Source organism: Corvus kubaryi, unplaced genomic scaffold, assembly GCF_017639235.1.
Source record: "Corvus kubaryi isolate FWS band 111438036 unplaced genomic scaffold, C.kubaryi_AGA036_p1.0 37397, whole genome shotgun sequence".
Taxonomy (NCBI): domain Eukaryota; kingdom Metazoa; phylum Chordata; class Aves; order Passeriformes; family Corvidae; genus Corvus; species Corvus kubaryi.
The window spans coordinates 16,974,012-17,001,502 of record NW_024581136.1 but is presented as its reverse complement, the minus strand read 5'-3'; the positions used below and the strand labels follow the sequence as shown (position 1 = coordinate 17,001,502).

The 27,491-nt window shown below is 48.4% G+C and overlaps 1 protein-coding gene across 5 annotated transcripts in view; it reads right to left on the bottom strand.

Annotated features, from left to right (window-relative positions):
- PLD1 (phospholipase D1) overlaps positions 1 to 22,686 on the bottom strand; it is a 74,782-nt gene extending 52,096 nt beyond the window's left edge. For 3 of the 5 annotated variants that reach the window (XM_042041815.1, XM_042041818.1, XM_042041817.1), the window contains exon 1: positions 9,523 to 9,659. The gene's annotated coding sequence lies outside the window, so the exon portion shown is untranslated. Of the gene's footprint in view, positions 1 to 9,522; positions 9,660 to 11,696; positions 11,911 to 21,121; positions 21,201 to 22,478 lie in introns of those variants that run through there. The other 2 variants (XM_042041816.1, XM_042041819.1) reach the window with 2 other exon arrangements.
- Between the last annotated feature and the right edge of the window lie 4,805 nt (positions 22,687 to 27,491).

Below are 27,491 nucleotides of genomic sequence, written 5' to 3'. Positions count from 1 at the left end.
ACATAAAATCCCAAAAGCAAGGAGCTTACCAAAGTGATAGTGTTATACACAGGACTCTTGGAGTGACCACAAGGATCAGGGATAACAAGGACCACCACGGTGCTCACAGGATGATACGCATGGCTGCTGCTCTTATCTGTAGTTGAACACGTCATCCAAATACAGCACATATTTTTGTGACCTAAATGTACAGATATCTACAGGGCTGATGTCCTGTACATCACTCAGCACTATTCTGGTATCTCCCAGTGCCACATCTGCTCCAGCAGCTGCCACCTGCCAAGCCACATTTCCGCACAGAATTCCGGCGGCTCAGAGACGAGCGGGAATGCTGGCAGGCAGCCCAACACCTCCATCCCTCCCTCCCACAGTGGGGTTAGGTGGCAGCTAATAAATGCAAACATAGACCCTTCACATATCTCCTACCGGCCACGCTAATTCCAGGGAAAGCACTGCAGCCTGTGCTCAGGAGGGATTTGGCAACTGCAACAGGATCTCAGCCCAGCCCTGTGCCCTGCACGGGCACTGGCTCCTGGCAGCAGCTCTAGAGCACAGGTATGTGTCAGGAGGTCAATGTCCCCACTCCTGCTGCCACCCTGCTGCTGACTGAACTGTTCCCATTAAGTGGGAACATGACCTTTCTTTCCCCTCCTGCTTTTTTCCATGTGAAAGCATAGGGAGCTGCCTTTTGTTGACCCTTTATGTGACCTGCTCAAAGAAATGAGAAATTCCTGCAGGTATCACAGCAACAAGGAATAGCAGATTGAGACCATGTACTTTTACTGATAGCTTAACTAAAAGTTTAACATGTTAATAAAATGCTGTTTCCATCGTCTTGACTTTTGGGAGTTTGTTTGCCTTAATGGAACTTTTCAAATAATTTCCATTTAAAAAAAACCTAAACAGTTGGCAGGAGCAGAGGGCCATGATGGAGGAGGAAAGCAACCCTTCTGCTAAACAGTACCACTGTTAGTGTAGTCCCCACTACAGTGCAGAACTCAAATGTTCCCATGTGAGCAGTCAAGTCCAACTCCCTCCCCTGCCTGAGAAGTCCAAGGCACAGGCTCATCTCCCAGGGTGGCTTCCCCAGGACACCACCAGCTCTGAGGACAACCACCACCAGTTTTATTGATGCTTTTGTCCCTCTCAGAGGCAGCTCCAAGCACAGGGTGCGGGGCTGGGACCCACATGCAGTGCCAGGCCTACACAGGTGTTTGCACGGTGCCATCCCACGCTGATCCTTCCTGGCAGCGTGAACCAACCCTGTGATTGCTCACACTGAACATTAACTTCTGCCAAGCTTTTGCTGACTGTGCACACACTGTGCCAGGGGTGTACTTTGGTAAACCCAGAGCATGGGATGAACTCTGGTTTATGGGTGTGAGAGGAACTGCGGCACCCTGGGGTCACCAGGCTGTCCCAGCAAGTGTATGTCCCAGTTCCTCTCTCTGCTCCTCAGCCAGAATCCTGCTGCCTCTCCATCCCAAATGGGACCCTGAACCTCCCTGAGAACACTGTCACCTGCTGTCCCTGCCCGGGACAGGCTGGAGCCACAAGTGCAAAGCCCCACGATGTGGCACAGCCACTCTCATCACCCCAAAATGCTCCTGTACTCCTGCCTGTAGAACTGGATTCAGCACCTTTCCAAACTGAAGCTCCCTAATGATTTTTAATGTTTTATTTAGCAACGCTTTTAAACACGTTTGATGCATTCTGGCTGATAAGCTCCACAAGAATTTGATGTCTCTATCCTCATTTGACTTCAGTTATTTTCCAGTCTACTCCTAAAGCTGCAGCGCTCAGTGGCCGCAGCTCCCACTGTCGGCACCCAGCACAAGGCTGTTGTACAATCAGGCATCGATCCCAAAAAACCAGCAACAGCAGGTCCCAGAGGTGACAACAGGAGGGTGCATGTCTGCTCCTGATCCACATTTCCATGAACAGCTGCTTTTCCTCAGCACAGCCAGCAGCAAGCACTGACACGGGCAAACACCAGCCCTCAGCCTCCCTTTCACACCCAGAAATCTCCAACCAGTTCCCAAATATCTTCATCTGCGGATTTAGGATAACATTAAGGCCTCCCAAGAACTGCATTTTCCTTCTCCCTGGCCAGCTAAAACAAATATCTGGGAACGTCTCATTTATAAGAAGAAAACAGTTGGCTCGGGGAAGTCCCAGAGGTAATTTTAAGAGAAGCCATTAAGCCAAGCTCAGAGGGTAGAGGTGATGCTGTCCCCAAGACTTCATGGAGGGCTCCAGGTAGCTTTGCAAACCAGCCTCTCCCATGGAGACCCTCCACAGTAACATAACAGCACCTAGGACACAGGGTACTCAAGTTACTGAAAAATTAATTTTTCTATACCCTGAAGTGTTTGATGCATTATCAGAATTAAGGATGAGTAAATAATCACAGAAATTGGGTACTGATTTCTCAAATAACTCTGGAACAATGGTTGAGGTTTCAGACTGAGATCAAATCCAGGCAAATTCAATGAGAAATTGTCTGCTATGAAGCAGTAACTTGCAGAAACAGAATAGCTCCCTTATGTTTCTTTCTTAAATACAACTAAACACCTGCAAATTTATGCAAAACAGCTCATTTACACACACTGACAATACTGACAGCTTGCTTAGAGCAAAATAGATGCCGTGGACAATTTTTTTTTAACCACTTTCCTAGAGGGGAGAAACAATGCCTTGATCAAGCCTGCACAGGAGGCCGCTGATGGCACACAGGGAAAGATGACGCTCATCTCAGAGCTCAAATCGAGCCTCAGCTGCCTCCTCCCTCCTCTCCCTCACCACATCCCCAGACTTCCAGCAACTTACAAGCAACACTGGTGTCTGGGCAAGGCAGACAGCCTGCAGCTCATTCTCCTTTAGTCAAAACCCCTCTACAGTATTCTTCCCACAAATTCCTACAGGAAATCGGAGCATTAAGATTACGACTTCCAAGCTTAACGCTCCACACCTCAGCACACAATGAGGCAAAAATTAAAGACTGTTTCCCCTTCAACTGCCATGACCTTCTGGAGCAGTGCTGGCCAGACAAGTGCTTCCAGAGAGTTTTCTACATGTACAAAAAAGCTGTTTGGCAGGAAGAAATGCAACAGTTTTGGGAGAGAAGAGGCCAAACAGGATCAGACAGCAGTTCCCATCTCACCAGTTCTTTCTCCTGATGAACAAAATGGCTCACTTGCCATAACTGCGGCCAAAATTCTGCATGATCAGGTCTAACCACAGAGATTTCAAAGCCACCATGAGTCATCTACTATTCTTTCTTGGTAAGACTTAACTCTGGGTGGGACACAGCACAGAAAAAAAAAAATCAATTTGCAGGAAACCTCAGTCATGGAAAAATATACTTCAGAACATCTCACGGGGACTACATAAATAGCAAAAGAGAAATGAGAAAACAAAGTACTTCTTTCTGAAAAGACTATGATGTACTGCCTGCTCTCCAAATTGTTTCAGCAGCCCTTCAGCTGTGACAGCGAGAGGACAGCTGAACTCCCTGGAAGACCCCAGCACCCACAGGTGCTTCCCACTGCACCCAAGAGAACCACAAGCAAGGCAGATTCATGCTCTTCATGTGAAGTCAACTGCATCATGTAACTGCATCTTGCTTGAATTGAAAGGGAAAATGCAAGCACAAACCATCCAGTTGTTCCACGTCTTCTGTGCTACATTCAAAGATGGTTGGGAGTGAGAACACTTACTTTTTAAATTAAAAAAAGCCCCCAGAGAAAGGCTGACTTTAGCCAGGTAGTGGGGTGCAGTTACGAGGTCCTGCCATGGCCACAACACCTCAGGCTACTGAAAGTGCTGGAAAGGTGCAATTAATTACTCTTGCTGGTTTATTTCCCCCCACACACACACCCCCCGAGGGCTTCCTGAAGGCTTCACGCAGGAGTCAGCCCAGCTGATGGTGAGAGAAGCCTGTGCTGCGAGGTTCATCTGACCCAGGCAATGCAGAGAGCCTGTGCTCACCAACGGGTGTTTTCTGGGTGGGGCAAATACAGACAGGCAGGAAGAACAAGAAATGAGTATTTCTGATTTTAAAAATCCTGCCAGAAGTCTGGCTGGCAAAATGGGAGAAGTTTCTAGGAAGTGGCTCAGCGCTGAGCCAGTGCTGGTGGCAAGGAAGAACCCTGGGACACGGCATCGGCAGATCCTGGAGGGAAAAGAGAAGCAAGTTCTTGCACGGCCAGACAACCAGAAACTGCAACTGGCTCTGAATCAGCCACTTGCACAGGCTGGGACAGAGGCTGTCAGAGTGCTGCTCTGTGGGACATTGTCTGCCTAGCACTGCCTTTTGTCTCTGTGCTCTGGAACACTCGTCCTGGAGAAGAGAGGACCCTCTATGCCTGGACCACCTTCCCCAGCCCTGGGGAGGAAGATGTAAAGTGCCCCCAGCTCACTGGGATCTTGCTGCCAATCCTGAGAGAGCCCAGGGAAGCACCAGGTGTTTATAAGTAGGCTTATCTTATTTCTCTGAAAAAAGAGCCCTCATGTGAAGGCTGCACACACGAGGGCTCACTGCACCGGCAGAAAGAAAGATGTAAGACAGAAATCAGGCCCACTTAGCCTGACCTGAAAAATGCAATCCAGGAAATGCAGTTTCATTTTCTTCGCCAGCAGGTATAAACCACGAAAACAGACCTCAACACCATGAATAGTCTGAATATTTGCTGCTGTCAGTATGGTGTGCACAGGACTCCCCCACCCAGACAGAAAAGTCTCCTTCTGTTGAGTAAACCTGCCAATAGTGATGAGTTTTCTCATCCTCAGCCCTACAACTCCTCCCCCGGAGGCTTTCCATGAGTGGGCAGTGGAGGGGTGCTCTTCTTCTGCAAAATGTGCAGCCCATCACTATTCACCTTTTTTTATGACACCTGCCCTTTTATTACAGCCTTTCTCCCTAAATAGTCAGTTCCTCGGAGCAGAAGATCATTTATTTTACCTATTCCTCCTCTGCCATAAAAACAAGAATAGAGGAGGAAGGGACAATGTCATTACATTAAGGTAACTAGTGCAAACTGGTTAGTTTGATGTCAAATCCTACTGGAGGATAGCACCATTTTATTTGATGGAGCTCAACCTGGTCCACTCTGCATCCCCAAGGAGTAAAAGGGAAGATTTAAGGGAAAACAAATCGCAGAAATGTGACCAAAGAGCACAAAGATACAAACACCACACATGGCCAACACCGGCTTCGGTGCAGACTTGGCACAGGTGGACAGACATGTCAGAGTTCATTCCCACCCAGCCCCACTCTCAGGCACTTTTTATTGGCATCCAAGCAAGCATGGTAGCCCAAAAAGATTCTCTCAGGTAATTACCTCAATATTAAAACCCCACATACAATCCATTTTGGCAATAAGCCCTGAACAGGCTGTCACCCTGCCTACTGAGCTGACACCACACTTGCTGCTGGAGTGGCGACAGATCCTCTGGCACTTGCTCCATCCCCCTCCCTGACCCTTTTTCAGCAAGATCTCCCTGACCTGTATCTATTTAGATTCGTGCGAGCCACAACTGCTTTTAAATAGAAGGTTTTATTTTCTGAGACAAAACCGGCCTCCTTTCTGGGGTGCACGGCTTCCTCTCTGTCTGGTGCCATCCCAGCTCCTTTTGGGGTCCCAGCTCTCCAGTGTGGGAGTAGCAGCCACCAGACGGCTTCTCCCCCTCTCCCCACACCAGCAGATGGGTGCCCGGGGGCTGGAGCTGTCTGACAGACACGAGCCCCACTCCTGCTTTGTTATGTAAACCCCCAGGTTTTGGTGTTTATCTGCTTTAAGGATCCAGAAATCACTAAATGCCACCGCAGCGCGTGGGCACGAGGAGCGAGGGATGTGCGAAGCGCTCGGGACAGTGGTGATGGCACGCGATGCCCCCAGTGATACCTCCCACTCCTCTGCATACAAACAGAGAAAACTCTGAATTCCAAAGACAAATATATATATAAATATAAAATTCATGGTCTTCATATCCACATTTCATTCCTGTTTGTTCCCCCCCCCTGCATAGAAGCCAGGGGAAGTGTGCACGTCTCATTGCAAGGGCCATGACTGCCCCGTGCCACCCTGGACACCCTGTGCCAAGCAGGTGAGGGAGCAACATGGCAAATATTTTTTAAATCAAACCTGGCAAATGGAGCTTTTTCCATCAGTCCCTCTACCACCTTCTGCCTTCCAAGGCATCTGCACATGCAGAGCTGGTATGTAAATGTATCACATGATCACAAGTCCACGAAAGTGAGGGACAGGGTAGGCGCATCTGGGTAAATATCTGTTTAGAACTTATTTATATATCTAAAACAACAAAAAAAATTGAGTTGACTGTATTTATCTATCCCTATCCTGCAGCTCAGCAGAGCTGAGGTCTGGCCATGCATAGGTGGGTGCAAAGAAGCCAGGCTGCACACAAGCTGCACACACATCCCACCTCTCAGAGGGCAGAAAAAGTGTGGCAAGCAGCACCTAAATATGGACTGAAAAAACCCTTATTTTGGCAAAAAGAACCCAAAAAAAGGCTGGCCAAGGTTTTGTGAAGGGAAAGAAAAAGAACACAGTAGCAACTCCAGTAAGGCAAATGATCATGACCAAATCTCAGTCCCTGCAGGAGTTTCCACAGTACAGGGCATGTGAGAACAAGTTAAAAATGCATCATCAAATAATTGCCAGTCAGACAAAAGGAGGAAAAGGCATGAAAGGTTTGCTCTCGCCCTCCTCCTTCCTCAGCCATAGCCAAGACCAGGTGTTTACTGACATCAGACACTGCAGAAGAAAATCAAATTGCTTCTTCAGCTCTGTTATACATAGATTTAGGGCCATTGGCCACTGCTGATTCTCACTAATGCATTATTATTATTATTATTATTATTAAAATCACTTGCTGCAAAATAGCTGTACCAACATGAAATTAAGGATCCACCTGTTTGCAGCAAAGGCATCACAAAGGTGCTGCTCCTCACGGAGCACAATGGCTTCCCACAGTACTCCAGCAATTTCACACACTGAGTTTCTCCTTTGGTGAATTCACTGTGTACAGACAGAGAGCAGATAAAACTAGAAGCCTCTATGAATATTAGTAACTGATATCTTCCTTATTATGTCATTTCAAGGGAATAACACTTGTGGTAACATCAGCATTTAAGTGCGTTCCCCTGACATTTCTCTCCCTGAAGGTTTGATAACCTGCTTTAAATCCATTTTCAGAGGAGGAGCAACTGTAAAAACCCAAGTTCAGCTGACTGAACTTGCACTTAATCATGTAGGAGATTTCTCAAATCACTGCTGGAGATAAGACCCACTCCCTTAACACATCTTTCCTCCACCGCAGACATACCTGCAGTCTAAAGAGCACTTCCTAAATTACAGGAATTACAATGTCAAGATGACACAACCCTTTACACTTTGTCACTATTAAGAATAATAAAAATTTCTAGGTGAGGCACAAGACTTCAGCCCGCTTTGTGAAAGGTTAATTTCACCAGCAATGATCACCTACCTAGCACTTATAATTTCATTTATACACATGTGAAACTGCATCTTCAGCAGTTTAAAGAAGCTGCAATACTGATACCAGCACACTCTTCCTCAGCTGTGAGAACACAGAAGACACCTGTCAACAACAGCATTTTTTGTGGCAGGAGTTCTAGCCCCTCAAAATAGGAAGAGATCATGCCTCTAGGAAAAGTGAATTTATTAAGTCTTTTCCAGTAAGACCAGACCCTCAGCACTAATTTTCAATTACCCTGAAAAGGATGGTGTTATATATCAAGATAAAACTAAATGTGCAGATGAGTATTTAAGTGAAACCTTTCAAGCTTCTCTACTTAGGAAAGTTAAATCTTGGCAAAACCAAATTCAATAGCTGTACCTCTCAATAAATTTTCATTTAATCGGCTGAAGTACAGTCGACAGCTATCTCTGTAAATTCTAACAGGTCTTTTCAGAGGGATGTGACCTTGGCTCTGTCCCACAGGGAGCTCTGACCAAGCCTGGGGCTGGCTGCCTCTCCGGAGGGGAGGGCGGATCCAGGGCTCAGCACCTGCAGCCAGCAAACCCTGCACCAAGATGGGTGATGGGGACACTGTGGGAGGTCACCCCCGTGCCACACCCCCAGGCCTAGGGGAGGCCAGGCACACTTTCCAACTGCAAAAAACCCCCTGACTTTACAGGCTTGGTGCTACCTCATGGCAGAAGGACGGGATGAAGGGCCTCTTTCAGCCGCAGGCAAGGGCAGGGCAGGTGCACAACGGGGACTGGCTGCTGCCATCCCGCCCCAGCGCTCTGCACCAATCCCCGGAGTCCGGATCAGGGATCCCAGCACGGCTGGGGAGTGCTCAGCATCACACGGTAACAGTGACCCTGAGATAGGGGCTCTCTGCATAGGCACAGTAACACAGAGCAGGCTGACGACAAGCAGCAAACGAAGGGCTGCCCAAGGACTCAAACTCAGAGCTTCCCAACTTCTGGCAAAGCTGGGCAGGATTTGGCCAAGAGACCCAAGTCACAGGGCTAACACTCCTGTGAGCATCATGAGGTGGTTGGAAATTAAGTTCCCTGGTCACCTGCAAGCCTCTGGCATGAGCTCATGTTTATCAAATGGTAGAGACGGCACGGGAGGGAAAACATGAATTCTTGAGCGATTAAAGACTCGAAAGAGAGCTCCCACCCCTCGAGCTGCAAACACAGGCAGCTCGAAACACAACGCCCTATGCACACAGGGGGCTTTTGTCCCAGCAGCCTTGGGCACTTGGGCCCCGCCGTGACACCCGCACCTTCCACCAGTGTCACGCCAGCAGAGCTCCATCCATCCCGTCCATCTGCCGGTGCCCGTCCCCAAACAGCCGCACTGGAAGGGCATCGAGCGGATTTACTGAGAGGAGGGATGTGGGGGTCACGCAGACCTGGGCACACAATGGGCATTGTCCGTCTGTGTGCGGAGAGCCCGGTCAGCCCGCAGGAACGCTTCCAAAGCCAAGGGAGCTGCACTGACTTGAACCATGGTCCAGCTCGGACCGGAGGCACTTTGGGGCTGAAGATTTCTAGAGAGCATCATGCCAAATAAAGAAAAGCAGCAACAGGCAGAAAAGGCTTTCATTGCAAGAAACCCAGCCGGCAGCTCGGCAGAACGGGTTGGGTCAGCACGTCGAGTAACTCTCAGGGTTTTCCCATATCCCAGAAAAGGCGGGTGCAGAAGGGAGGTGGCAGGGTCACGCTTCACCAGCGCCGGAGACACCGAAGTTCATCGCATCGCCGAGCTTCCCAACCCAGGCGCCCGCTGAGACCGCAGGGCAGGACCGCATCGACCCGAACCCACCCGAAAAACGCGCAAACCATCCCGAGTGTGTCCGACAGGCGACAAACACCTCCCCGCGGCAAAGTCTGCCCCAGCAAAGAGCCCGGGCAGGGGATTCACTTGAAAACAGACGCTCTGCGCTGAAGTCACCGCACTGCCCCGGGCTGGGCGCCCACCCCGGGGCGCCCCGCGGCCGCACCCGCCCGCACCCACCTCCGGCCCCCGCGGCCGCGGGTGCCCCATGGTGCCGTCAGAGCCAGCCGGATCCCGTCCCTCTCGTGGGGCAGCAGCGGCCTGAGGAGCCGCCCGGAGCAGCACAAGGAACCTCCCCACAGCCAGCCCCGCCCGTCGGCTCCGGGCGCGCTGCCCAGGCCCGGCCCCCGGGCCCGCCCCGCGCCCGTCCCCGCTGAGGGCACCGCGGCCGCTGCCGGGACCGAGGCACGGCCCAGGGGAGGGACGGCACCCCGCGCCCCGCCCAGGGTGAGGGTGATGAGCCGAGGGAAGCGCAGAGTGAGCGAGAGGGGAGGAATTGGGCTGTTTAATTTCAACTTCGCAGCGCGTGGAGGGGCTTTGGGATTCCTGCGCGCTCCGAGTGCCGCTTCTACAGGGAGCGCAGCTCTCCGCTTCGTGCTCGGACACTCCAAGAGGGAGAAGCAAATGTTCCCCGCCGTCACCGAGAAACTGCGTTTGGCCAGGGAAACAAATTGAAGAAGCGTGTGCAAATTAACAATTATTAATTGCACATGCGATGGGGGTTTTTTCAGCATAAGACAACCCAATAATTACGGTCCGGTGCTGTTCGGATCCGAGCCGTCCTCCCCTGCACATGCTGCATTTACCATGTTACTTCCCATATGCCCTTTTCAATATGCAAAGAAACAGATTTTTTAGCGAGAGAGAAAATTTTTGTGCTTGCAGAAGCATTGAACTGACATGCGGATAAGCAAAATCCCCAGCAGGTTCCAGCTATAACCCAGCCGTGAGTGCTGGTGAAACGCCCAAAATCTGTCTGCAGCACTGCAGCTCTCACTGCTGCAGCTGTACGGGGAGATCTTGGTGATTTCTTCAGGGAACCCAGTGATTCCACTTCTATCTCTACAGCAAGACTTCAGCGTGGTTATTAGGATATTTTTCTTCCTTAAATGACTTTATTTTTTATTTCTTTAAATCATGAAGAACTGAACCAGAGTCCTCAAATGTAGATGAGATAAATAACCCAACTTTGATCACTGCTGATTCAGAGGCAGCCTCTATCCCCTATTCTGGCAGTGCAATATTGAAGCATCACATTCTCCACCAGAGCAGCACCTGCCTTGTTTATGGGCACACCTGTAACACACAGGCTCAGCTTGTTTACACTGGGTTTACTATGACTTGGCTTACCAACACCTTAACAAAACCAGTGTGAGTGATGTGCTTCACACCTAAAATCAAACTTAGAAATCTAAGGTGGGTTCCCAATAGCATTGCAACACGGTTTCCTTCAGCTCATGGGGTTGGGTTCAAACACTGCCCCATTCAGCATCTGTGGAGAGCTGTGAGTCAAGGTGGCTCAGCAGTGCTGGCTGCACTGAGCAAGGAAAAAGCACTGACATTTGTAGCACTCAGTGTCGGGAGAGAACAAAGCAAGAGAGGAAACTGGGGTGGAACACTGCAGGGCAATGGGAAATACTCGAAGTTACTCTGTATCATTGCCATTTCCACCCCAAAGAGGGGGCAGAGCCATGTTCCAGAAGGGCACATTACCCAGCCCTCCAGAGAGGTTTCACGCTAAACGTATGGAAGAGGAATGAGTGGAGAGGTGGCACAGGGAGCATCCCTCAGAGCACCCACCTGCCCAGGATGCCCAGTCTCTGCCATCCTCTCTGTTCACTTCACAGCTTCCTGGGCAGGAGGCCAGCAGGCTGCAGGGGACCTCTGCCACCTCCCATCTCTGCACACCTTCCCACTTTGTTGATGCAGAGCAGAGACATACCAAACACAGAGAAAAACAACTTTCTCTGCAGAAAAACCCCTGCCCTCCCACCCAGAGCTCATTTCCGTGCTCATCCTCTATGTGACTGGCTGATTTCTGGCAAATCTTTCTAAATCCATAAACCTTAGCTCACTTAATGCGTATTTAATCTCTCTGCTGTAGGTTTATGTTGGCAGTGAGCAGGGCTAGACCAGTAGCAGAAGAGAGCACCCAGTGTAGGTGAGCATTTTGGCCTCTACTTTGCAGTGTTCCCCCCTCCGCAGCACCACAGCAGAACAGGTTGTCCACACACAGTTATCTCTCCCAGCAGAAACACCACTGTCTGTGCCCATGTCCCATTAGTGGTTTTCTACACTTCCCAGAACCTTCCCTGTCCCAGAGGCAATTCATAAAGTGGATACTTGGCACATACCCTCGAAAATATCTTGAGCACTGAAGAGGCACAGTATTATCTGTCGGGAGTTTCTTTGGTTCTCTCCCACCTGCTTTTCAATCCTCAGGAACTTCCACACATCCCTCAGAGGATGCCTGGTACCGTCACAGGGGTGTGAAGTTTTCGTATTTAAGGTGAGACTCTGGAGCAAAAAGTGTTCTGAGTGACAGACAGGGCTTGACGCTGCTGCAGTCTGTAAAAAAGGTGCTGATGTTAACAACTTTTTTTTTTAATTGTTATTTAGTCATACTTCATATTTTTTTCTTCTCTCTAAAAATTTTCATGTCCATGCCCAATGAGGTGGCCAAAAGTGGGGCTACATGAGGCATGTAGAGACATCTGCAGAAGGGCTCTTGGAGAACTGAAAGCCTGTGCTGCTGCTCACCAAACCCAATCCATCAGCTGAAAGATAGTACAGGAAAAGAAACAGGCATTCTTTTTAAATAAGGACATTGTCTTCAATCTTGGTCACCACTTGACATCACAATGCAGGGCGAAGGGGGAGGAGCAGAGGGACAGCAGCTGCTGGAAACTAGAGAAATGCCAAACAAGGCAAGGCTTTAAGGGGGAAAAAAAGGGGGGAAAATAAATGCCAAACTAAGAGCAGGCAGGAGTGAACATGTGACAGCACAAAGAAGCATCACCTTCTCCAAGTCTCTCAAACCGTTTTTTCACACCCAGAGAAACACTCTCCCCTTCCTCTGTGGCAAAAGGCAGTTTTGCCAATGGGTTGGAGTGCAGGAAGGATCTCAGCAGAGCCACATCAGGGATTTGTCTGACATGTTGAACACAGGTGTTACCTAAATACAAGGTTATGCCCACAGAGATTCTTATCACCCATTTGCTTTTCCTTTGTTAAATGAGCCGAGCTACACCAGGACAAACCCCAGTGTTATTTAATAATGGCTATTCCCCAGCCCAGTGCTCCTGACACTGTTCACAGCAACCCGCACATCAAAGATGGAAAAATAAAAAAAACAACCATCAAATGCTTGAGTGGAGCATTTTGCTGCCTGTCTTTCATATCTGCAGGCATTGGAAGGGCCTTTTCCCTCCTTATATTTCCTCTTTAGCCATCCAGGGGCTCCCTGACACCAAGTGTGGGTCATGTTGTTGCCTCTGCAAAGCCACAGGGACCAGAGGGGAACTAGGGGAAAAAATAAGGAGTTGTTTTCCCCTGGTTGGGTCACATTTGGGAAGGAGCCTGCAGAGCCCCAGGGAAGGGAGGAATCAGCTTTATCATCCTTGGTGAGATGAGGGTTTACTTTGGCTCTGTGTAAAGACACCACCATGCCTCCTGCTCCCGCAGCCTGTCCCCAACCTCTGCTGAAGATGTCCTGACTATAGAGCAAAGAGTTTTCTGCCCCACAGCACAGCGACTCTGCAGCTCTTCAGGACAAAAGGGCTATTTTACCCTGTATCCCAGAGTGTCACCTCACTAGGGACTGGAGATGTGTTTTGCTGTAGCCATTTCAGAGCAGTGCAATGAGAAAGGGCCTCACATCCTCCCAGGAGGGGCACAAGGGATGGGGCAGAACAGTGCTCAGCTCCAACCCCGACTCCAGTGCCCCCCCAGCACCCAGAGCAGGCGATGGAGCCCCGTGGAGGTGTGCACCAGACATCTCAGAAAAACCCTGTGGATCCACACTGAGGCAGCCACTGGTGACACTGCCAAGGATGGAGCAACCCAAGATAACCCAGTGTTGGCCAGCTGGCATTAAGCCACATAGATGCACCAAAAAAAGAGAGTGATTTTATTGGTTTGTCCCATAAGGGCAGTATTCCAAAAGGAAAAGGCAGGGTTGTTTGTAGAAATGACATTGCCAAGTGCTTTTTTTCCTCCTCTCCCCTTCAAGGACCACTACTGTCCTCCTAACTCTGAGGGAACAGGCAGGGGAGGAAATTCTGTTGAAAGGCACTTCAGCATGAAGCGCCTGACTTGGCCACGGGGCCTCCTGGGAGTTGTAGTCTTGTCTCCTCCCAGCCAAATGGCTTTTTTTGGCAAAATTCCACAGCAGTGTAATACCTCCCATGACACAGCAGCAGCCCCCCTGCACAGTCAGGGGACAGCGGGACTCCTGGACTTTAGTTGCTACAAGACAAGCCCGGGGGCTGCTCAGGATCCAAACCTTATCAGATTTGGCCAGAATATTTCAGTTTTCTTTCACACCCTTCTCCTCTCACAGAATTCCCATGGAAACACAAACAAAGCTCTTGCTGTTTGGGTTTGGTTGGGGCTTTTTTCCTTCTCTCGGCGGGAGGTGGGAGTGTGGATGAAAGTGGTAAATGAAAAATTTTAAAAATCCCCCTCCCTCAAATAAAAAAAGAAAGAAGAAGAAAAATATATAGAATAATTCATGAGGTACCGTGTCTATCTTGATTTCCCCTGCAGCAGTGCATCTCCCCTCTGTATCACCCCTTCAGAGCCTCAGGGGACAGAAATGCGCCTCAGAGCTAAAATAATACATATTTCCTGTATCACAAACTTGCTTTTGGCCGGGAAATGCCCGAATCCAAGCTATCCCGCCCTTTTCTTCACTGGTGCATCGTTCCACAAGATACCTGGATGCCACCGTGTGGCAGCTGCCCCGAGCAGTGGTGGAGGGACAAGGATATGGACAGGGCTGCAGGGAAAGGCAAGGCTTTAAGGGGGAGGGGAAAAAAAAAAAGGGTGAAAATAAAATAAAAAGGAGGGTTGGAGTTTTTTTGCAGCAATTCACAAAACTTCAAGGAATGCCAAGCACGTCAGTACATGAAGCACAGGATCTGGAGGAAGGAGAGAGTGCAAACCCGCTCCGTATGGTGTTGAGCTCAGACACACACTGTCTTTCTATTTAAAGCCCTGTAGGAACGTGAATGCCAGGTTTGAGTGAGCTCAACAAGTCCCTCTGAAAACAATTTACATGGTCCTCTCTACCACAGGGTCTGGTTATCTGACAGCTTTTAATGCCTTACCGTTCCCACACAGCAGGATACAACCCACCTTTTCCTACTGGAGGACTGAAGTTTGGATCTGGAAAGGCATTTAATTAATGACAGAGACCAGTGGGACTTCCCTGGGATCCAAATCAGCTTTGGGATGAGGACATGGGCTGCAGAGTGTTTAGTGCTGCTGCCTGCTCACCCCTTGCTTTTCCCTCCACGTGGGAAACAATGCTGGGTGGAACCCTGAAGATGAGGATTGTGCTACCCACACTGTGTCCCCAGGCACATCCTGCAGGCCAAACCATCTTGGCAAGGCCAGAACGTCCTTCCTCCTCTACCAGCACCCTGAAACTGTCTCCTGCCAGGAGGCAGCAAGAAGAAAGCAATACACAGCCCAGGGTTGGGGTGTGGGGTATGTCTCATTCCTCCATCCTCTGCCTCTGGGGCATGCCTTATTTTCCTATTAAGTCCCTCTGGGGTATGTCTCAGTTTCCCCACATCTACCTCAACAGCACTTCTTCTCATTTATTCCAAGGTGCAGTTCATTGAATGAAGAATTACATGTTTTATCATTTGTCCATAACAGGTTGCCAAGTCACCGTGTTATTATTAGCAACGGGAAAGGAACTAAGTAAATTATTCTTAAATTATGCAATGAGCACTTGAGTAAGCGTTAAGTAATGAGTGTTTTCTTTAGCGAGGAATCCAAGCGAGACACGCTCCACCCATTTTGTTAACAGATCAAGTCTTATATAAGCTGGATGTTACATAAAACCATAAAACAGGGAGCTGGAGCACTCCTCCACCTTTGGGTGATAACTTTGCTGCAGCCCACGGATACCTGAGCTGACACTGAACCAGCTCTGAGCTAAGAGGCAGTGATGGCCAGGCCTGGAGCTGGCAGGAGCCAGTGGCAGGGACAGAGGTGTCCTGTGTGTGCAGCCACCAGCCCTGAGCACAGCTCGGGTGGCGAGTCTGGATTTGCCCTCGCACTGCGCTGGAAACAGCCCCTACAGTGACGCGCTCCAAGCAGCTTTATCATCCCTGTGATGATACAAGAACGTGTCTCTGCTCTTTTGTGGCAGGGCAGGCTAAGCACCACCCAACCCCAGGGTGTAACCCCTAGGGAATTACAGCCGGTGCTTAGGAAGGAGCATGCAAGCGGGGCATGGGTATGGGGAACCTTCTCTGCAGCTCTCCCTGTCTCCAGGGATCTGCAGGAAAGAGACTTTCCAAGAGAGAAGTTCTGTCTTTATAATCGTTTCCCAGCTCCTGGCAGCTGATTCTTTCAATAAATTGACAGGCCAGTTCTTAAGTTCTCTTGAACTTTCAACTTCCGCCACATCATGTGACAAAAGCCACCACAATTTACCATAATTTATCTGCAGAGAAAAGGGGATCCACATCTTGCAACATCAACTACTAGAGCTAAAAAAAGCAGGCTGGTAGGGGGTGCAGCCTCTTCATCACATCTTGTGTGCCTGAAAGCCTGTCTGTCTAGTGAAAAATCATCTGTCTCCATAAAGAAATACTTTTCCTCCCTAGACATCTCGCATCCCACCTTAAAATGCACAACTCCAACACTGGGCAGAATAAGCTGACAGCAGTGGTTGCTTCCTAAACACGAGGTCAAAAAAAAGTCTCAGAGAAGAGAATTTGCAATTCTCTTCATAGCCCAGACACCAAATCCTCCTTCAAATGCAAGTATCAGATGCAGTTGCATGAGAAATCAGGGACATTTATCTAGTTGGGGGAACAAAAAGGGGAAGGAAAGATCTTTAGGCACAGGATTGTTGGGCAGGCAGAGCAAAACGTGTCAGGAGTTACTCTCTGGACTACAAGGGAGCTATTCATGGCTGCAATCAGTTTGCTCTGCAGTACTTGCAGGAACATGCCAAGACTGCTCTGTGATTCTGCCCGACTGACTTAGCGTTTGTGATTTGCCTGACCTTTGCTCTAAATAAATGGGAGCCACACAGAGGGAATTTTGATGCAAGTCCCCTGCATCTATAACATCCTCCCTGGCTGCAACCCACTGGCTTCCTGGGGCTTTGTTTTAAAGGAGAGACAGACAGAAGGCAGGCAGGAGGGGAAAATGAAGAAATGAAATGCAAGCTGTCTGGCCCACACAATTAAAAAAAAAAAAAAAGAAAGAAAGAAAAAGAAATCAGAATAGCCTGGCTTTGTTTCCTGTCATGTTATTTATCTTACTTCAGAATTAAATCCAGATGACATAGATAAGACAGGGGTGACCCCTAGTGCCCTCTGCAGCTGCAGCTTCCACTGTTATTCCCTGTATTGATATTAGAGCATAAACAGAGGGAAGAAGCAGCACCTTTCAGATTTGTTCTTCATTCACAAAGCCTCTCTCTCTCTCCTCTTTCAGAAAAAAGATCTCATTTCCTCTCACTACTGAAACTCTATCACTGTGAGGCATTCACTGCAGCACCCCTTTGTCGCTGTTGTCTAGGAACAAAATTAAACACATTTACTGGTGTAAGAACTTATTATATTCCATTGACTATTTATCATAGTACATTTATATTTATCACCTTACATAATAGAAAGAAGAGCCTATTTTGCTAACTCCAGGCTTGTCAATAGCTAAGAACAGCCATTCAAACTCCTGAGAAGAGACCTTTGTCTTGTAAAAAGTGTATTTTGCAGCACCAAGGCGCTGAAAGGAGCGAGCCTTTCCTGTGACAGCCATCAGTATGCACCACTTTTTTTTTGTCTTTCAGCAATGTCAAAACTCTCTGTTCTTGTGAATCAGCCTGCACCAGACATACCCTGCTCACTGTGCTCAGTGATGCTCATCAGGGGCTTTTCCTTGTGTTATTGAGAGGGAACAGCTCCTCTTCCAGAAAAACCTTGAGACACCCCCTCACAGATTACTTTGGGATGCAGGATTTTTCTTGAGGAAATAAATGAACTTAGCACAAGCCTGGAAAATTTTTAGCTTCCTGTAATGTGAGCGCTTTGGGCACTTCCTGCCCTGCTGAAGTTGGGACTGTGCCCACCAGCATCCAGCGTGGGTGCTACCACATCTCGAAGTTTCAGATATTTAATGGGATCTCATCAGGCAAAGAAGCTACCTGCTAACAGTCCCCACGGCAACATTGCTATCCCCAAGAGAGCAGCAAACCCCCCTGTGCAGCATCACAACCTGCCACAGATTTATCTGATGCCTCTTCAGCTCTACTTCTTGCCTGTCCCTTGCAGGCTGGTGTCAGCACTGGCAGCCACCACCCCAGCACCCCTCCTGCTGCACCAGGGCTCCTCTGCAGAGCCTGGATCCTCAGAGCTGGCACCCTCACTGCTCAAGCCCCAGGAACACTTCAACGCTTCCCAAAAGCAATTCCCCAGCCCAACCTTGGGGAATCCTTGGGAGCCACAGGGATGACACGTTGTCTCATCCCCATCACCACCCAGCTGGCAACTCCTTCCCCTTTTGCCACCTGCCAGCCCATTTCTTCACCAGAAACCACTTCCAGGTCTCAGTCAGTCCTTCCTCCCCAATATCTTTTTGCTTTCACCCAGCCTCTCTGGTCATTCATCCCCAGAGTTCCCGCTTAAGCCCCCAGGATTCCTGCTGCCCCATCACATCCTCATGCATACAAACACCACCACCCCCTTCCCAAACCAGCCCTTTCCTGGTATTTATGACTCAGCCCAAGTGAGGTTGGATCAGCCACAGGTGAGGCTGGTTGATGCCCCTGTAACACTGTTTTACTCATTGCAGGGCTGGGCTGGCTGCAACTTAAGCAGCTGTGTTTTTTCCAGTTTTAGTAGAAGTTCATAATCTGCTCTGGACATAGAATCATAGAATGGTTCGGGTTGGAAGGGATCATAAAGATCATCCTGTTCCAACTCCTGCCATGGGCAGGGGCACCTTCCACTATCCCAGGTTGCTCCAAGTCCTGTCCAACCTGGCCTTGGACACTTCCACGGATCCAGGGGCAGCCCCAGCTTCTCTGGGCACCCTGTGCCAGGGCCTCCCCATCCTCACAGGGAAGAAATTTTTTTCCTAATAACCAATCTGAATACACTCTCTGCCAATTTGAATCTAATCCCCCTTGTCCTGTCACTCCACGCCCTTGTCCAAAGTCCCTCTCCAGCTCTCTTGGAGCCCCTTTAGGCACAGGAAGGGGCTCCAAGGTCTCTCTGGAGCCTTCTCTTCTCCAGGCAGAACTCCCCCAACTGCCTCTAGCCTGGTTCCAGAGCAGAGGTGCTCCAGCCCCCTGATTATCAAGGATATAATACTGCTCTACTCATGTGCCTGTTCTCTGTGTCATTTTCCCCTGATTTTATAACTCTGGGTTCCCATGTTCCCTTGTTTACATTAAAAGCAACAGTTTCTGAATTGAAGTTCCTCCTAATGTTTTATTTTTAAAGTAAGTTTCAAGGGGGGGGGTATGAATTATGCTACTCATTGCATAATTTTGGTATTATCTGGTGAAAATCTCACTTGCTTCTGAGACATGCTGTGCTTCCCAGCATGACACCAACTCTGCATTGCTCTCATGTCTCTGGATCCAGCACTGCTCCAACCTTTCCACTTTCTTTTCCCCCTCTGTTTTACTTAAAGGTATGCAAGTATCTCATCCTCAGAGCCACTGTTTGCTTCTTTCACAATGTTCCATGTTCTTTCTCCTGAGTTTATTTTTCTTGTTAGCTTTAGTAAACACCATTTTTCTTTATTGCTGTTCTGACTGTATAAGATCCCATACAGAGAAGGCACTACAAAATCTCTTTCTATAACACACTTATCTTTCTATAGCTACATTTTTCTCTATACTCTTATTTTCGCTTGGCACTAGCTCTGTGATGCTCTGCATCTAAAACAATCTGTCAGCTTACACGTGCCTATAAGTAGTGGGAGTATTTGTTCTTAATATTTTCATTTAAACTCTGGCTTTGTTCCCTCACACTGTTAAAATGCTCAGAATTAGCTCATCACTTTAATATTTGATTATCACAGGAATGAGCTTCTTTGCATTCATTTGCAATATCCCACTTTCCAGGCTCCTCACATCCTTGTTGATACTGTTGGAAAGTTACTCTTGTGAAGTGAAAATGCTTTCTTGGATGTCACCTGAATGCCAGAATCTGAACCAGGCAATGCTGAATTTGACATGAATCCAAACACTGAACCCGTCCTTCATCAGGTAAAGTAAAATCATCATCATTAAAAATGCTTTCACTAAAGACAGGCTTCTTCTTCTAAAGGCTACACTGGTTCAAGGAAACTGTAAATTCTGTGATTCGCCTGACACTGCAGGTCAGACCAGATGATCAGAAGAGATTATTCTGGTATTCATGCTGAAAAACTTACAAATATCCGGACAAACTGCAACTGCATCTAGTAGAGAGATGGTCAGAGAAGATAAGGGAGTTGCTGCTTCTGCTCTTAAATGCTCCAAATTCACCTACAGTCCTTCTGAGACAGCCACTTCTCCCCCAGAGATCAGTAATGCAGCTGCTTTCATGTGTTTTCTTTTTTATCTGAGCTATAAGTTTCAAAACTTTGCTGTTCAAAACTTGGTTAGAAAACTGTACTCGATCCTGCTGGTGATGGAGAGCCAGTGTTTCACCAATGATTACTGTTGCTTTAGTGTCCCCCCAGCTTCTGACTCCTGTAAATCAGAAGTTGACTCCCTCAGAGGAGTTTGGAGAGCCAGAGGCAGCTCCCAGACCTTGCTCCTTCATGTGCTCAGCAGCGAGTGCTTCTGCTGAAGTCCCTGTGCTGGGGCCATGGGTTTTAGCAGCCAGGATGGCTCTGTCCCCTCTGGCCACCACCCTGACTCCCCCAAGGCTGCACACACTGTCTTGCTGGGAGCCCAGGGGCAGGGAGGTCACAGGAAGGAGGATTTTTAAGTGGTGGCGCATTGGATGGATTGCAATAGGAAAAAAATGGGGTTGAATGAGTCATGAGACTTTTAACATACCATGAGCTGGAAAAACCCACTGGACACACCATGGCACCACACAAAACAGGGAAGGAGAACATGGGATGGAGCAGATCCTAACCCCTAATGCAAGGCCCATGAAGAAAGGTTTCATTTTTCCTGCCGAAAATCCATCAGGAAGCAGAGAAAGCTGGTCTCAAAAAAGTAATTTTACTATTTGCCAAGCACACATACAAAAAAAGCAATCAGAAATGCTGGATGCTGCCTTTCCAGAGTTTAGACCAAACTCAAAGCTGCCATCAGTCCCAGTTCCCCACACTCTGCTCCCAGTTTGCTCAGGCCCTCCACTAAAACCAGTAGCATAATTCTCCATTCCTCTTTTTCTTCCCCCAACTTCCAGTTGTTTTGCACACTTCAAGTAGAACATGTAAAACCAGGCTTTGCCATAGGGTGAAAACTGAGAAAGGAAGGACAAGCGAAAAATAAAATCCACAAAACAATTAAAGAAAGACAGAACCTGACATATGAAGCCCAGGCAGAGTCCAGTTAATCATTTCTGTTTGTACTCACCAGCACAGGAGCTGCACGGCCCTCAGAAGAGCACGGCTGGGGGGTATATTCTCACCTTCCTTTAATTCCATCCATAAATCTGGGAAGAGCAGAGCATTACAAATCTCAGCATGCTGGGCAGATAAAAACACCCAAGTGTACAGCACGTGATGAGTTGCCTTCACGTGGAAGCCTTTCTGAAGGCAGTAACTGGTCCCAAGTGGGGCTGGGATCAGCGTGTGCAGCAGGAGGGTCTGTACCGATGTGAATGAAACACCCATTTGCCCAGCTAGCCCATCAGGTCCTCTTTAAGCAGAGGGAAAAGTTAAAGGAAAGACATTGACAAGTTTTGCATTTCACCCAGTTTTTGCACCCCCTTAGCTGCCAATCAGTGTTTCACTGTAGATTTGACAGTTATTAGCAAATACATGAAGAACAGTGACAAACTGGCAAGCCAGTGGCACGCAGCCTCAGAGGTGTCAGTCTTTATTAAACCTACAAATGAAAGTGGCCCTAAGTGCCAGATTCCCATCTCACCCTCTGTCACACTTACTGAGGGAACATAAACCTGACCCAGAACCAGTTCTTCAGCAATTTAATTGTAAGTATCACGTACAGCAGCTGGTAATGCACACCCATAAATGGGCCGCTTGGCTTTTACTTTATTCTTTAACTGTCTTTGCTTTTTAGCTTTCTGGCAGTCCCTAATGCATACCTGAATACTCAGTTCTTTCAGAGAAGCCAGAGGAAGTCACTGCTGGAATTTTCTGGCTCTCCTGCATGTAGGTGGATGACATGAATTTGAGGGGTTTGGTTGGCATCTGCTCCACAGCCCTCAGTTTCCAGCTGAGGACACCAGAGGTTTCTGTGCTCGTAAAGGGGCTGGCATTTATTTGGGGGTCACATCACCATTCCTGGTAGGTCCAGGCAGGTCCTTATGCAAATCACCAGCATTTACTTGGAATTTGCATTAATGTGTAACTGAAAAGCTGCTTCCAAGGATACCTGTTTCCAAATCTTTGGGTTCTCCCCATAAGCAAACATCTCCAGGCTGGTTTAGGGGAGCGGAGGCTGCTGCAGGGTGTGATTCAGAGCTGCACTTCAGTGTTCGGTATTGACTTAATAAACTAAGGGCTGCTGTGAGCAAACTGCCCATCCCAGATCCAAACACCCTTATCTCCTGGCAGCGCTGTTCCTCCCGCATTTAAAGCAAAACTACGCTTTGGAGCCAGGAATGAAATCAAGCCAACGAGGCAGAGGACAACTTCACATCACTTTCTCCTGCTGTCTGTGGATTTCCCAAAATTAGCCATGCCATCATTAAGTACCCCACTGAGCCAGCTCCAGCAAACTCCTGCTCCAGCCAGCCAGCACTTACCTGGATCGGCACTGAATTCCTTCCAAAGCCCCCAGGAACGATGTGAATGCTGCGCTTGGGCATTAATCCATGGGAGACTGTGAGATCCCAGCACTGCGCCGTGGACACGGCTGTCTCTGAAGCCCTTCAGAGAGGACCTGTGAGGCAGCACCGCTGCTCTGGGGCACAGATGCCCCACGAGTGGGTGAAGTGCAGAGATAAGCGGGTGAGGACACGCCAGCGGCAGCGCGGGATCGCCCGGCGCAGCTCCAGCTCCGAGGTGCTTCCTCTTTCCAACGTCACTGGTGTTACACGGAAGGACCAAACAGCAAGTGGTTCATGGCCTTTTTCTTCTTCTTTTATAGTAACTAGTGCAATTCTTACTGTTTTAAATGTAGGAAGAAGAGACTTTTTATCTCGGGGGGGAAAAAATGTGTAATATTCCTGCATCTAACCTTATTAAATGGAAAGGAAAAATCTCCTGCAGTTTTCAGAAAACCAGGCAAAGCTAGGACCCCGGCCAGCCATTCTTCATCACTGTTGGTAGATGTGTGCTGTGAGGGCACTCACACTACTTTAAAAGTGGGTGAATAGAGGCAGGCAAGTGAGGGACTGCACAGTGAATGCTGAGGAAAAGGTGCTTCAGGATTGCAAGTGCTGGTGCAGAACACCCAGCCCGGGTACAGCATGCTCCTCTGGTATGAAACCACTGGGGTGTTTCAAAGTTGCTAAAATATCTTGACAGTGTGGCTCGGCTTTTCTTCTGCTGCCTCTGGTGCTGTCTGGTCCCAGGGGAGCCAGGTGCTCACAGCATCTGCTTCCACGGGACACAGCCAGTGCCAGGAGTCTTCCTAGGAACAAACTGGGGAGGGAGAAGACTCCACAATCACTGAGCAAGGCAGCTGTGGAATATTTAGGTGTCCAAATACCGATTTTTGTGCAAACAGGTGGCAAGTGGGGATATTTCTTATGAACTCTTCAGAAGTGCTTCAATCTAGGTGCTGGGAAGGTTGTCTTATCTTTATTCTGAATGGCTTTTCTTTTCCATTTCCTTTTTCTCTTGATGGGCTGAACCCACAGAGCAAAGCTCTCCTTAAGCTTCAGTAAGGATGAAGAGGGATGCTGAGATCCCCTGGGAGAGATCTGAGTGAAAAACTGCCTGAAAACAGAGTAGTGGAGAAAAAAAAAAGGCAAGGGTTAGGTTTATTGTATTCAGGTTGGAATTTATATTAGTGATAGCCCTGTTTGAAGGTCAGTATTTGTTTCAGCAAACTTGCTATCATGAGCAGCTGAGTCATCCTGCCTTTTGCACACGGGAAGAAGCACCCTCCTTGTGAAACACCAGGACTGACTTTTTCATGTTTTAACCCCCAATCCCACTGTGTTTTTAAAGCACTGGACACACGATGCTGCTCATTACCCAACTCCTCTGGCTTGCTGAAAACCCAGCCTGGCCTTTCTGCACTGCAAACATCAGCCTGGGACCTTTTAACCTGCCAGTGACACACTCCGCTGATTTTTGGGAGGCTTCTTGTGACTCCAGACAAAGTCATGAGCTTTCAATCTTTTGAAAAGCAGACTTTGGAAGGATGTTGTAAAAGGAACACCTTTGTCTAATTGCAAAAAACAGGGATTCCTTCAGGAGATCACAGCCCCCCCATTCAGGTAGGGTTGTGTAGGGTGGTACCGCTATTAATGACTGCTGATGGAGACAGCACTCGCACAGTGATCGTCTGGGCAAAGGCTGGTTTTAATTAGGAACACTAAGAGTCGTTAAGTGATCAAGTACGGTACTGAGTCCCATGGAGCAGTGCAGAGATTGCTTCGGTCCATGGAGTTCAGTCCTTCCTTTAAAAATCTTTCCTAAGACTGTTCCCCTGGGAGGAGGAAGCCAGTGGGACATTTGGCATCACCGTTCCAGCAGGAACCACAAACGTGTCTGATCAGAGGCTACAGAGGAGGATTTTGTGGTCTCTTAAGAACAGACATGCTGAAATATTACTTCAGTGGAGACACGCAGCTGAGGAGGGCATTTCTAACATTCTCACGCAGTCCCAAAAACACTTAATTTAACACCAGCCAGCCCTTTAAACACCACTTTTGCTTGGGACGTTGTCGTTCTATGAAAGTGGAAGCGGTGCCCTCAGGCACTGACCTCAGATGCTCTCCCCTGACTATGCACAGAGCTGCGATGGGGCAGGACCTGGGCCGAGGAGGATGCCTTGCCTCCCACCACATTGCCCTCCTGCTCCCAGTTTGCTGCAGGAGAGCAAATGGGAGGAGGAAGACTTTCAGAAGATGCAAGAGACCCTGCGAGCATTGGTTCCCGGTTTGGGGGAAGACAATTTGTTTTCTGGGAATTGTAGTCCCAGGAAACACGAATTTGCAGCCTTCCTGGAAAGGTGAGCCAGGAAAGCTGGCAGCCTGCAGCTGTTTCCATAGCTCCAGTGCAAGGGAAAATGTGTTGAAATTGAGGGAAATTTTTATAAGCAACTCTGCTTGGAAATTAGCAAGCTCCAGTAGGAAAACTTGAACATGTTTAGGAGAATCGGACACCAAGAAAGAAACTCTTTCTACCACGATGAGAATTGGAAAAGGGTGGTGTTTCTTGGAGTCTCTAGTCACAGGGAAACTAGCCCTGGGGCTCCGTGGGAAGTTTGAAGGCTGCTTGAGGAGACAGCATTGGCTGGCCAGAGAGCCATGCACAGCTGAGTCCTCATGGCTTAACGGGCATGAAAATATTCTGCCAGAGTTGAAGAAAGTATGTCTGCAAAATGGAAATGGAAATTTTGGACCTCAATCTGCACCAGTTTGGCAGAGGAGAAGAGCTACTCCTCCTGCTGCTTTTGCCTGGGGATGAGGTGCCAGGCAGAGCAGTACAGAGAAATACAGATACAGCTGGAAGAAGAACCCCTTGGTGCGAACGAAGAATTACTGACAGAAAGTGCACAGCGGTTGTTTGTGGTTTCCAGAAGCCACCGCAGCGTTTGCAGGCTGAAGGAGGCAGAGGAAGTGTTTCTATGGACGACTGAAGAACTGAGCCCAGCACAGGCGTCAGGCTGGTAAATCAGGGAGCGAACACAGCCCTTGCCCACAGCTTCAAATGCTGTTATAGGGAAATTAATTTATATTCCTATTCTGGAAAATACTATTATGTCCTTGTTTGTGAGAAGAAATGCTGTCCTCTGGCTACACAAAATTCTGCACAGCATGTTCTGTGGAAAGCCTAAATGCATTATCCAAAAGTCCTGGAGCCCACTGGGAGAGCCACCACCTTCCATCACCCTGCTCAAGCCCACTTGCACAGCCACCAGCCCTGCACACTGTCACTCCTGGGGCAGTGCCTGGCCTTGGCTCGGTGCTCTACATGTCCCAGGGGCCCAGGCTGTTGCTAGAAAGTCATATTTACGTACAAGCAACTCAGCTGGGGAGGGTTTGGTTTCAGTACTGACGTTGGCTCACGTGTGGCTGCTGCAGCGCGTCCTCTGCAGCCTCTCTGAGCTGGGTTAGAGGGCTTGGTTGAAAAACTGCCATTACTTACCCTGCTCTGGTGGTTTGGGGTGCAGCATCAATGGGAGTAACTGCACTCACCAACTAAACACTAAATAACTGGAAATAATAATCAGTGAGGACATTTATGAGCTGAGTGAGGCCCTAGGACAATAAAAGAAGCTTGATGGTAGCTCATTCATTACCATCTGCACTTATTGGCAGTAAAGCTGACACCAGCAGTCAGAACCACAGGCCTACAAAGACCTCTCAACATTATTTTCCACTTTTACAAATTTAATTAGCTCTTTCCCCCTCAAGCAGCAAAATACAAAAATTTTTTTCCCCCAGGTAATATAGCCATTTTCTAGGTAAAGTGGAGAGAACACTAAAGCAGAAAAGCCTGCATTAGAACTGTTATTCACATTTTCTACACGGACATTTTGGCAACAGCTTCTTCTCTGAAAGGAACGGTCTTTTTGTTCAGTGCCATAACTCATGGGCTTCTAAACCAGAATGCTGATGGATGGAGTCTCAAAAGATGGAATTTAATCTGATTTCCCACATCTTTCTCCAGATCTACTGGGCTGCTATAAGTTTAGAGAGGAACAGTCAATTTCTGTTTCAAGAATAAGCTGTGTTGATCTCTGGTTCTCCTTCCCCACAGCTGGCAGTTTCACAGAGCTCTTGCAGTTTTGGGAGGGGACATTTTGTGTTGCAGGAGAGCACTGAGCAGAACTGTAAGAAAAGGGTCAGAACAAGATAACACCTCACAGCCCAGCAGCACCTCCTGACAGAACACGGGGTGTTCATTCTCCAGAAATCAGCACTGGCATGAGCAGCCTGGTCCAGCTGCCTTTGACACGATGGCTTTGGGACAGCTGTAGCCAACCCCAGGGTGTTCCCAGATAACAGACAGATAGCAGTGTGCTGCTGGAGCCCTCATTCAAGGTCTGGGGTAAGCCAGCAGTTCACGTTGGTATGTGTTGATTCCTGCAGGAAGACAATCTTTGTGCCACTAAGGCAGAGTCTGCTTTCCAGAGCAGCCTAGGAATGGAACTATTCTTTTTGTTAATTATGCTGTAGAAACAGAACCTTGTGGACCTGATTTTCTGCTATTAGAAAGAGAAAGATAATCATGCCAGCATACAAATGACAAGATTGAGTAAAGACTCACCTATTATACCAGCAGTTCAGCCTGTCTTTCCCAGAAGGAAAATGATTCACGTATCCCATGACACCATCCCACCATGCAGTTTTCCTGGGATCCTGGATTTCCTAATATTGTGACATCTGATCCCAGTTTGTGGTGAATGAAGTGATGTCAACTGACCAGTTATTCAGTATATCATCTCAGGGGGAGCATTAATACTGTCCCTGTTCAGTAGCGCAGTATCTTATGCACAAAATGTACCTTAGGCTCAGTAAGCCTTACCAACCTCACTTGTGAGCACTGCAGAATCCTTACTAGGATTTGGGAAAACCAGTGAGAAGAGAGGGTTCCAACCTTTCATCTGTAATAAGCTTTCAAAGATGAATATTCCC